Genomic DNA, 10,413 nt, shown 5'->3' on the forward strand with positions numbered 1-10,413 from the left:
TGGACTATAAAGAAAGCTGAGGGCTGAAGAATTGATGCTTTTGAACTGTTGTGCTGGAGAAGACTCTTGAGAGTCCCTTGAACTGCAAGGAGATCCAACTAGTCCATCCTAAAAGAAATCAGTCCTGAATGTTCATTGGAAGGACTGAAGATGAAACTCCAATACTTTGGCCACCTGATGTGAAGAACTGACTCACTAGAAAAGACCCTGATGCTGGGAAAGATTGAAGGTGGGAGGAGAAGGGGATGACAGAGGATGAGGTGGTTGGATGGCATCACCAACTTTATGGACATGAGTTTGAGTAAGCTCTGGGAGTTGGTGATGGACAGGGAGGACTGGCGTGCTGCAGTCCATGGGGTCACAAAGAGTCAGACATGACTGAGTGACTGAACTGAACTAAATGGAGGATTTGGAACATAAGCCCAATGTAAATCAGCATCTGCTCCAGTTACCACACATGAGACCAATGCCACCATAGCCAACACCATGGTGACAGGGGTTTTAGGTGTTTCTGTGCAGGGGCATTTTTTTGCTCTTCCGACTGAGGCTCTTCAGTTGTCTCCAAGTCACAGGAGGTGCCTTAAGATTGTGTGGTCCTGGTTCTCACTCTGGTGGGGTCCACCTGGCGTAACCTCTGGACTTTCTAAGTCACTGTCACCACACTCACTGTGGGATCCCACATCTCCTGTGGCGCAAATGGATGGTTCATGGTATGGCTTGATGCACCTGCTTGGTATCCAGTGAGGGCCTTGACTTGTTGAGACACAACCATATCCTCCTCCCCATGTTAGTAGGGGGCTGGTCCTTCCCAAGAACCACCTTTTGGCGCCTTCCACCAGACCTGTATGCATTGCACTGAAGGAATATGTGAATAGTGTTTCTCACATGGGTTGATTTTTGGTCATTTGTTGTGAAAAAAAATTAAGGTTAGGAGAGATAAATGCAGATGTGCAGGTGGAGATTTCCCTGCTATTCCCCCTTTTTGTTTTAAAAGCTGATTTTTAAGAGCATAATGTGCTCATTCAACTATAGCTTGGCCAGTTGGATTATATGGGATGCCTGTGGAGTGATCAATGGGCCAAAGAGTGCAGAAGGCTTTACTGGTGTAAGCAGGCCCATTGTCAGTTTTAAGTTTCTTTGGACTGCCCATATGAGCAAAAGCAGCTAATAAATGGCATTGGGCATGAATGGTGATTCCACTGGGATGAGTAGAAGCCCAAAGCATGTGAGAATAAGTATTGAAAAAACAGGGAGGTAGTTAAGGCGTCCAAACTCAGGAAAACGGGTTACATCCATCTGCCAAATCTCATTTGGAGTAAGCCCTTGGGGGTTAACTCCAGGTGATGGAGGTTGATAAGCACTGACTTGTTGACAGCAAGGACAGACTTGGCTAATTTTTGTTGTTTGGGATTTAGTAATGTTGAAATGGTGTCTAAGGAAGCAGGCAGATTGATGAAGAAGTTGATGAGACTAGTAAGCCTGTTTAAAAATGGGCATCATTAAAAGATCAGCCTGAGAACTGCCAAGGGTGAGAGGCCCCAGGAGGGGGCAGTGAGCTCAAACATGTGTAATAAAGAAAGGAAAGGAACAGGAACAAATGACTTTTTTGAAGTTGGAGAAATAGGAGGAATAATTTCTCAGAATTAACATGTTTAATTTTTGCAGTTTCAACAGACTTGGTCATTCCAAAAATACAGGCAGAGTCACTAACAATATTAATAGGGGTCTTATCTTTAGAAACAAGTACTGTAATTACTGCTCCTAGTTCTACCTGCTGAGCCAAAGCATGGGGCATAACTAGTTTCTCATTCCTCAGGCCTGGCAATGCCTGCTTTGCCATTGTTAGAGCCATCTGTAAAATAAGTAGGAGCACCTCGGATAGGTGTGGCCTTGGTGACTCTGGGCCACGCAAGGGGAGTTAGGGAAATAAATCATAACAATTTATGTGCAGGAGGGTGATTGTCTAAAATGCCCACAAAATCAGTGAGAGCAACCTGCCGTAATAAGCAAGTTTGCCAAAGTTGCTATTGTTGAGTTTTGTCAAATGGAACATGAACAGTTTGAGGATCAAAGCCAGTCAACTGGTGAGTATTTTTTCTTCCCTGTGTAATTAAATTATACATAAGGGTAACATATGTTATCAGGGTTTTGCCCTCTTGAGAATGCAGGAACAACCATTCTATGATGCCAAATGTAGGCTGTTCCTGAAATAAAACTCCTGCAGGGGCGTCTGGAGAAGCTATGGCAATGAAGAGAATAGGATAATCATAATGAATACGATTAAGTTGAGCATTGTGAATGGCAATATTTACCATATCAGGTTCCTTTTTAGATTATGGAGTCAGAGTCCAAGGGGAGGAAAAAGCTGAGCCCCTTTACGAGACTATAATTTTTTGGCCATGTTGTCCCCATAAGATCATGTTGAACTTGGTGAAAAAGTGGCTGAAGGGGATGGGAGTCCAGGCTGCAAGGTCCCCATGGGTTGCATTACTGCATTAATCAAAGCTCATGAAGCAGCCTCCATTTGCCTGATTTTTTATGGGCTGTGAAAACTGGAGTATTCCAAGGACTAGCATTCTCCTCTATGTGTCCTGCTTGAAACTGTTCTTCTACCAAGGCTTGTAAATGTATAAGTTTCTCCCTTGCTAGAGGCCACTGATATACCCAAGCAGGTTTAGAGGTAAGTCATGTTAGAGCTGTGGCGTGTGGTGGCAGAGAAACTTTAATGGCCCCTCAATTAGCCCTTTTCTGTCCAGTTTCGGGTGAATAGGTAAAGAAGAAGGATCTCCCTGTAAATCTTTCCTAGCTCTTTTGCTGGTTGGTATCCCATTCTTGCCATTGTATGATCTGCCTTTTCCTTATTGGAGAGAACTAGGTGCCAATGGGCAAGCAGATCTCTGCCCCATAAATTACAGGGAATTTCTGCAATAAAAGGTTGGAAGTGAGCAAGCTGTTTGTCGGGCCCTAGGCAAGGAAGAATTGCTGCACTTTGAGCAAATTGTTGAGGTTTCCCCAAGCCTGATTATCTTTTCCTGGGGTTCAGTCAGGGGCCAATCAGCTCACCATTGAGGAGAAGTAATGATGGAAATAGCCCTAGAATCTAAGATTTCAGAGAACGTTTTTGCTTGGATTTTAGCCTGACATGTGGGCCGATCTGAGAGTATTTGTTGAATAAAGCACACTACTTGATCACCTGTGCTCCCAAATCCTTGTTCTCCTCTGGTGACAGGATTATAGTTGTTAGGGGCATGGTAAGGCAAGAGAAGGAGTTGAGCAATTTGTTGAGCTTGAGGAATGACACGGAATTAAAGGGAGAGAGCCATTACTTTAATTTCTCCTGAATAGTCTGGGTCAATAAGGCCAGGAAGAATTTGGAGGCCCTTAAGGGTAAGGCCACTTCTGCCCAGAATGAGTCTTATGGTCCCTGGTGGCATGGGACCTTGGATCCCAGTAGGGATTGCTATTGGGTGGTGGTGGGGGGGGGAATCCAATTCATTAATTGAGACAGTTACTCAGGGTGGGAGGTCCAACCCAGCACTTCCACTGGTAGAGACTGAGAGGCTGGAGATAGGCTGAAGGGTGTGCTGGAGGTCCTCACAGTGTATGCCCCCACTGTTTGTGGGGCCTGGGCTGGCCCTGATGGCAATTTCCGGGCTGCAAAGGGGACCCATTCTTATGGAATTTTGATCTGCATTGATTAGCCCAATGATTGCCTTTTTGGTACCTAGGACACAGTCCTGATGTTTTATTTTCACCAGTAGACGGAGGTATTGTAACATCTGTTTTGGGCCCAGAACAGCAAGCCTTTTTCATATGTCTGGGTTTTCCACATTGAAAGCATTTGACATGGGAAGAGCTAAAATTATTTTTAAAGGCAGCACAAATTGCTTGGGCTAGCTTGGCTTGTTTGTGAGCCTGTGTACCAACATTTTGACACCTTCGAACAAAATCACCAAGGCTGCCATTTTGACAAATAGTGTTAAGGGCAGCCTTGCAATCTTTATTGGCATTTTCATAGGATAATTGTTTTAATAAAATGTCCTCCACTGTAGGACTATTAATTTGATGGTGGAGAGCAGATGAGATCCAGTCTACAAATTCAGTGAAGTCTTTTTTGGGTCTCTGTAATATTTTAACAAATGAACCAGTAGGCTTGCTGAGTTCTCATACTGTCTGCCCCTGCTTCAGCAGCATTTTGCAATCTGTACATATGCTCCCACCAGTATATCTTCATAAGTCAATTGCGCTATTAAACTGGTATATTGCCCTGTGCCTATGAACATTTCAAAAGTAAGATTATCTCCATTGGCCAAATTAATACAGGCTAGCTATTGACACAATTCAGTATAAGAGGCAAAAATCTGTAAATTTGGGGGACCACTTAAAGCTGTTTTGGCTAGCATTTTAACATTGTAAGGAGAGCATCTCCCATGCAAGCAAATTTCCAACAGCTCCCATGTATGTATATGGAGAATTGACCCCAATCAGTCTAACACTAGAATTAGTTCCTTTAAAACCTGATGTCAAAAGTTTCATGGGTTACAATAACCCGAGTGGGATTATTGGGGTTGGGCCTGTAATCATTGGGAAAGGGAGATGGTCCCTAATGTCTAAAGCACCCATAGGAAGGGCAGAGGCCATGCCCGCTGAAACCAGGTCAGCGGCTTATCCTCCCGAGACATTTCTGGACCCAGTGGAGGTGGCGGTGGTGGAAAATTGTCCTTGAGCTTGGGTGGCAAAGGGGTGGAAGGGTTAACAAGATGTCTGAGGACACCATCTTCTCACATTATTTCTGTCTGTATAGGGTATAGGACAAATTGCACTAGCCCCCAGGTGACAAATACCATCACAGGTATGCAATCCCCTCTCCTGTGTGCTGTTTTCAAATTTTCTCCCACTGGATCCCAATTTTCAATATCTAGAGTGCCTTCTTCCGGAAACCAAAGATTATATTTAACCACCTCTCTTGGCAATTGTGTCAATGGCTCCTCTTTCACCTGTGCCCCTGCAGTCTGGGGAAGGTGCCTCAAAAGCTGGAGATGATGTTTCTCAGCTTTACTCAAATCCTTCCCCATTGACACCATGTCTTGGACAACAAGGGACTTCCCACCCTTAGAGTTTGAGGGCCTGGTCACGATCCATGTGTCTCACCTACAGCTCAATGTCTTCACTTTCAGTTTTTTCCCTTGGAGGAATCCTTCCTGACTTCAGGTCTCTGTTCAGGGGCCACCTGCCATGTCCAGCACAGAGGGTGAGAAAGACCTGAACCAGGGGCAAGTGCCTAATGAAAAGACAGACACATCTAATTTGCAAGTGGGGATCAGGGGACTCCTGCTCTCCATGGCAGGAAGCCAAGATGTCTCCTTTCAGCCCGCACTTTTATGGGCAGAAGTCATGAGATCACTAGGAAAGAGCTATACTGGGGAGTTTGATCAGCGCACCATAAAGAGGAAGTAAAGTTGAGGCTCTGCTGTTGATCAGGAACATTTGTTTTGTTTCCACAGGGATGGACGCAGGGGCCAGCAGTGAAGCAGAGCAGAGAGCCCTGCCCAGCCCAGCCCAGAGTTTGTCCAAGTCTAGCTTTTCTTCCAAGGAGCAAGTTTATTTTAATTTCATGATTGCAGTCACCATCTGCAGGGATTTTAGAGGTCAAGAAAATAAACAGAAGAGAGCAGGTCTAATATTTCTCTAGTGAAGTATCAAAAGCTTATACTTGGTTATACCACTAGTAGATCATAGTACTCATAAAATAAGTTCTGAATTTGATAAAATAATGTAGCATATAATTCCATATAACTGTGATTCATAAATTTAATGTTAATTTATACTTATTCATTTACTTCAACAAATATTTCTCAAATGGTCACCATAGCTGATCTCTGGTTCTAGTTACTGGGAAGGGTACAAGATATTCCTTTTAAACAAGGAAATTTGAATATAGTAAGATGGAAAAGATCAATAAAAAATTCAAAGAAAATGTAAAAGATATTAAAAAAAACACCAAATGACGTTTTATAGATTTATAGAGGTATGGGAAATAATTTAAATTGGAGGCAATGTTTACAAGTCAAATGTTTACAAGCTTAATGTGCTTCATGTAATAGGTGAGGATATCTGGACATGTGAATATTATAATATTCAAAAGAAAATTTATTCTAGAGCTTAAAACTCTGATTTGGATTGATTTTCAAAATAAAACTGTCAACATGCATTATACTGTTTAGAAGCAGCATAATACTTACACTGACATAAAGCAAGTGTCTCGTAATTGCATGACTGCAGTCCCATTCTGCGAGTTGGACACGACTGAGTGATTTCACTTTCACTTTTCACTTTCATGCATTAGAGAAGGAAATGGCAACCCACTCCAGTGTTCTTGCCTGGAGAACCCCAGGGATGGGGGAGCCTGGTGGACTGCCATCTATGGAGTCGCACAGAGTCGGACACGAATGAAGCAACTTAGCAGCAGAAGCAGCAGCAGCAGCAGTCCCATTCTGCAGTGATATTGAAGATTAGGAAAAGAAAATGTTACTGTTTCCACTTTTTCTTCTTTTATTTGCCATGAAGTGATGGGATTGGATACCATGATCTAAGATTTATGAATGTTGAGTTTTAAGCAAGCATTTTCACTCTCCTCTTTCACTGTCATCAAGAGGCTTTTTAATTCCTCTTCACTTTATGCCATTAGAGTGGTTACCATCTGCATATCTGAGATTGTTGATATTTCTCTTGGCAATCTTGATTCCAATTTGTGATTAATCCAGCCTGGCATTTCACGTGATGTACTCAGCATAGAAGCTAAATAAGCAGAGTGACAATATACAGCTTTGATGTATTCCTTTCCCAATTATGAATCAGTCCATTGTTCTACCTGTTGTTTCTTAACCCGCATGCAGGTTTCTTGGGAGATAGGTAAGCTAGTCGGGTATTCCCAACTCTTTAAGTATTTTCCAGTTTGCTGTGATATACACATTCAAAGGCTTTAACATAGTCAATGAAACAGAAGTAGATGTTTTTCTGGAAATCACTTGCTTTCTCTATGACACAACAAATGTTGTTGACAATTTGATTTTTGGTTCCTCTGCCTTTTCTAAACCCAGCTTATACATCTGGAATTTCTTGGTTCATGTACTGCTGAAGCTTTGAAGGATTTTGAGCATTACCTTGCTAGCATGTGAAATGAATGCAATTTTATGGTAATTTGTATTTGGGATTTCCTTTCTTTGGGGTTGAAATTTTCCAGTCCTGTGACCACTGATCAGTTCTCCAAATTTGTTGATACATTAAGTGAAGCATTTTAACACATTATCTTTTAGGATTTTAACTAGCTCAGCTAGAATCCCATCACCACTTGAATTTACTGTCCAGGGTATCTGGCTCTAGGTGAGTGACTACAAAATCATGGTTATAAGACCATGGTCATAAGACCTTTATTTGCATATTTCTGTATATTCTTGCCACCTCTTCTTAATCTCTTCTGCTTCTCTTAGGTCCTTATATTTTTGTCTTTTATTGTGTCCATCCTTGCGTGAAATGTTCTCTTGGTATCTCCAAGTCTCTTAAAGAGAACTCTACTACTACTACTACTACTACTACTAAGTCCAACTCTGTGCGATCCCACAGACGGCAGCCCACCAGGCTTCCCTGTCCCTGGGATTCTCCAGGCAAGAACACTGGAGTGGGTTGCCATTTCCTTCTCCAATGCATGAAAGTGAAAAGTGAAAGTGAAGTCACTGAGTTGTGTCCAACTCTAGTGACCCCATTGACTGCAGCCTACCAGGCTCCTCCATCCATGGGATTTTCTAGGCAAGAGTACTGGAGTGGGGTGCCATTGCCTTCTCCAAAAGAGAACTCTAGTCTTTTGCTTTCTATTGGTTTCCTCTGTTTCCTTGCCTTGTTCATTTTCCTATCTCTCCTTGCTATTTGAAACTCTGCTCTCAGTTGGGTATATTTTTTCCTTTCTCCCTTGACTTTTGCTTTGCTTCATTTCTCAGAAAGTTGTAAAACCTCCTCAGAGAAGCACTTTGCCTTCTTGCATTTCTTTTTCTTTGAGATGGTTTTTGTCCCTGCTGCCTGTAAAATGTTGTGAACCTCTGTTCATAAGAAGAACCTCTATTCTTAAACTCTCAATACAAGTCTAATCCCTTGAGTATATTCATCACCTCCACTGCATAATCATAAGGGATTTGATTTAGATTATACTTGAATGGCTTAGTACTATTCTCTACTTTCTTCAATTTAAGCCTGGATGTTACAGTAAGGAGCTCATGATTTGAACATTTGCTATCTGTGTAAACCTTCTCCAGCTTTGACTGCACAAAATACAATGAATCTGATTTTGGTATTGACCATCTGGTGATGTCCATGTGTAGAGTTGCCTCTTTTGTTGTTGGAAGAGGGTGTTTACTATGACCAGTGTGTTCTCTGGACAAAATTGTTAGCCTTTGCTTTGCTTCATTTTGTGTGTGGATGCTCAGTTGCTTCAGCAGCCATACATCACATGGCTCATAGCTTCATGGAGTTACACAAGCCCCTTCACCTTGACAATGCTCTGAGCCATGAAGGGGAATCATAATACATTACTTAGAAGAAAGTGAACAATATCTACATAATCAGAATTAATTGGCATTTTTAAAAAGGTTTTGACTTTAGGCATCTTCCTTTTTTAATTGGTAATAATATTTCTGAAACCATCAAAAGTGATTATGATGATTAAACAAGATGATGTATTATACAGTCCAGTTCAGTTCAGTCACTCAGTCATGTCCAAGTCTTTGCAACCCCATGGACTGCAGCACGCCAGGCCTCCCTATCCATCACCAATTCCTGGAGTTTACTAAACTCATGTTCATTAAATCAGTGATGCTATCCAACCATCTCATCCTCTATCATCCCCTTCTCCTCCTGCTTTCAGTCTTTCCCAGCATCAGTGTCTTTAGGGAAATTAAAATAGAGGCAGTTTGTTCAGGCTTCAGAAATTGGAGAACAGACTTATGACCAACTTTTGACCTTACCTGGACCCTGTTTGGACTACATGCATGCCTGCTGGCACACCAATTACTACCAGTACATTAAGCAGCACTTTAGACGGGAAAGGGAGTGGGTTTGGAATTTCTTAAGCTCCAGGGACTTCACTAGTCCCCCAGGGTTCAAGGAATCTTATGGCTCACAAGGTGCAACAAACAGTATTATAAAAGTTAAAGAAAAATCAGAGTTGCATTTTTGCACATGAACTGAAGAGGATGTCATTTTGCAGCCTGCGATTATAAATTGGAGGCCTTAAATCTGCAATATGAAGTCTTACTGTGAGGTGGGCACATCACTTTGGATTCGTTTCTAATTGGGATTCCAGACTGATATTATGTGGAATTTCCCAGTGCTATCCAAGTCTGAATATTACATTTGGCCAAGTTTGGTGATGTACACACTGTTATTTCTCTCTATTGTTTCTATTTTTTTTTTTTAATTACTGAATATTGAAATTAAGTTAAATAATCTTCTACTAAATATTGACATTGTCATTTGTATGTAGCAAGTGGTTTCTTTGTTAATGAACACTTCAAACCTAAAACCAGAGTAAAACTTTCAGCAAAACAAAAAAGAAGGGTGCTTATCAAAGCATGTATTATATGGTGATATTTAATTAATTGTACTTATTAAAATAAATGATTGCTCAGACAAATGAGCATATGTAACATTCATAAAATAAGAATGGTCTTATTGGAGAAGAAAAAAGAATAAAAACTCTTAGAAAGTATAGTCAAGATTACTTTGTAGTCTCCCATAAAGGTGAAGGTGAAGGTGAAAGTCATTCAGTCATGACCTACTCTTTGCGACCCCATGGACTTAGTCCATGGAATTCTCCAGGCCAGAATACTGGAGTGGGTAGCCTATCCCTTCTCCAGCAGATCTTCCTGACCCAGGAATCGAACCAGGGCCTCCTGCATCGCAGGTGGGTTATTTACCAACTGAGCTATGAGGGAAGCCCTCAGCCTCCCATAACATAGAACTTAATAGATAAAATCAAAGAAAAATAAGAAATAATATATATGGAAATTAGGAAAATATTTAAGAGATCAAACATCCAACTAACAGGCATTAGAGAAAATAGATAGTGGATAATGATAGCTTACAGTGAACGGTGTCAGATTCGTGATCTCAGAAGAAGATTTAGCTTTGGAACCAGGGACAAGGCTTGATCACTCAAGAGCTTTTGTGTAGCAGAGTTGTATTAAAGAATGAAAAGGGAAAAAGAAAGCTTCTGACATAGACATGAGAAGGGGAATGGAGAGTGCCCCCTTGATAGTCTTAGCAAGGCAGCTATATACTTTTCAATTGGTTATTAGCAATAAATCAAAAAAAGTCTCAATGTTGTGAAGGTCTTGCCAGACCCTCTTCCACAATATATATTTT

Source organism: Bos mutus, chromosome 19 (genome assembly GCF_027580195.1).
Source record: "Bos mutus isolate GX-2022 chromosome 19, NWIPB_WYAK_1.1, whole genome shotgun sequence".
NCBI lineage: Eukaryota > Metazoa > Chordata > Mammalia > Artiodactyla > Bovidae > Bos > Bos mutus.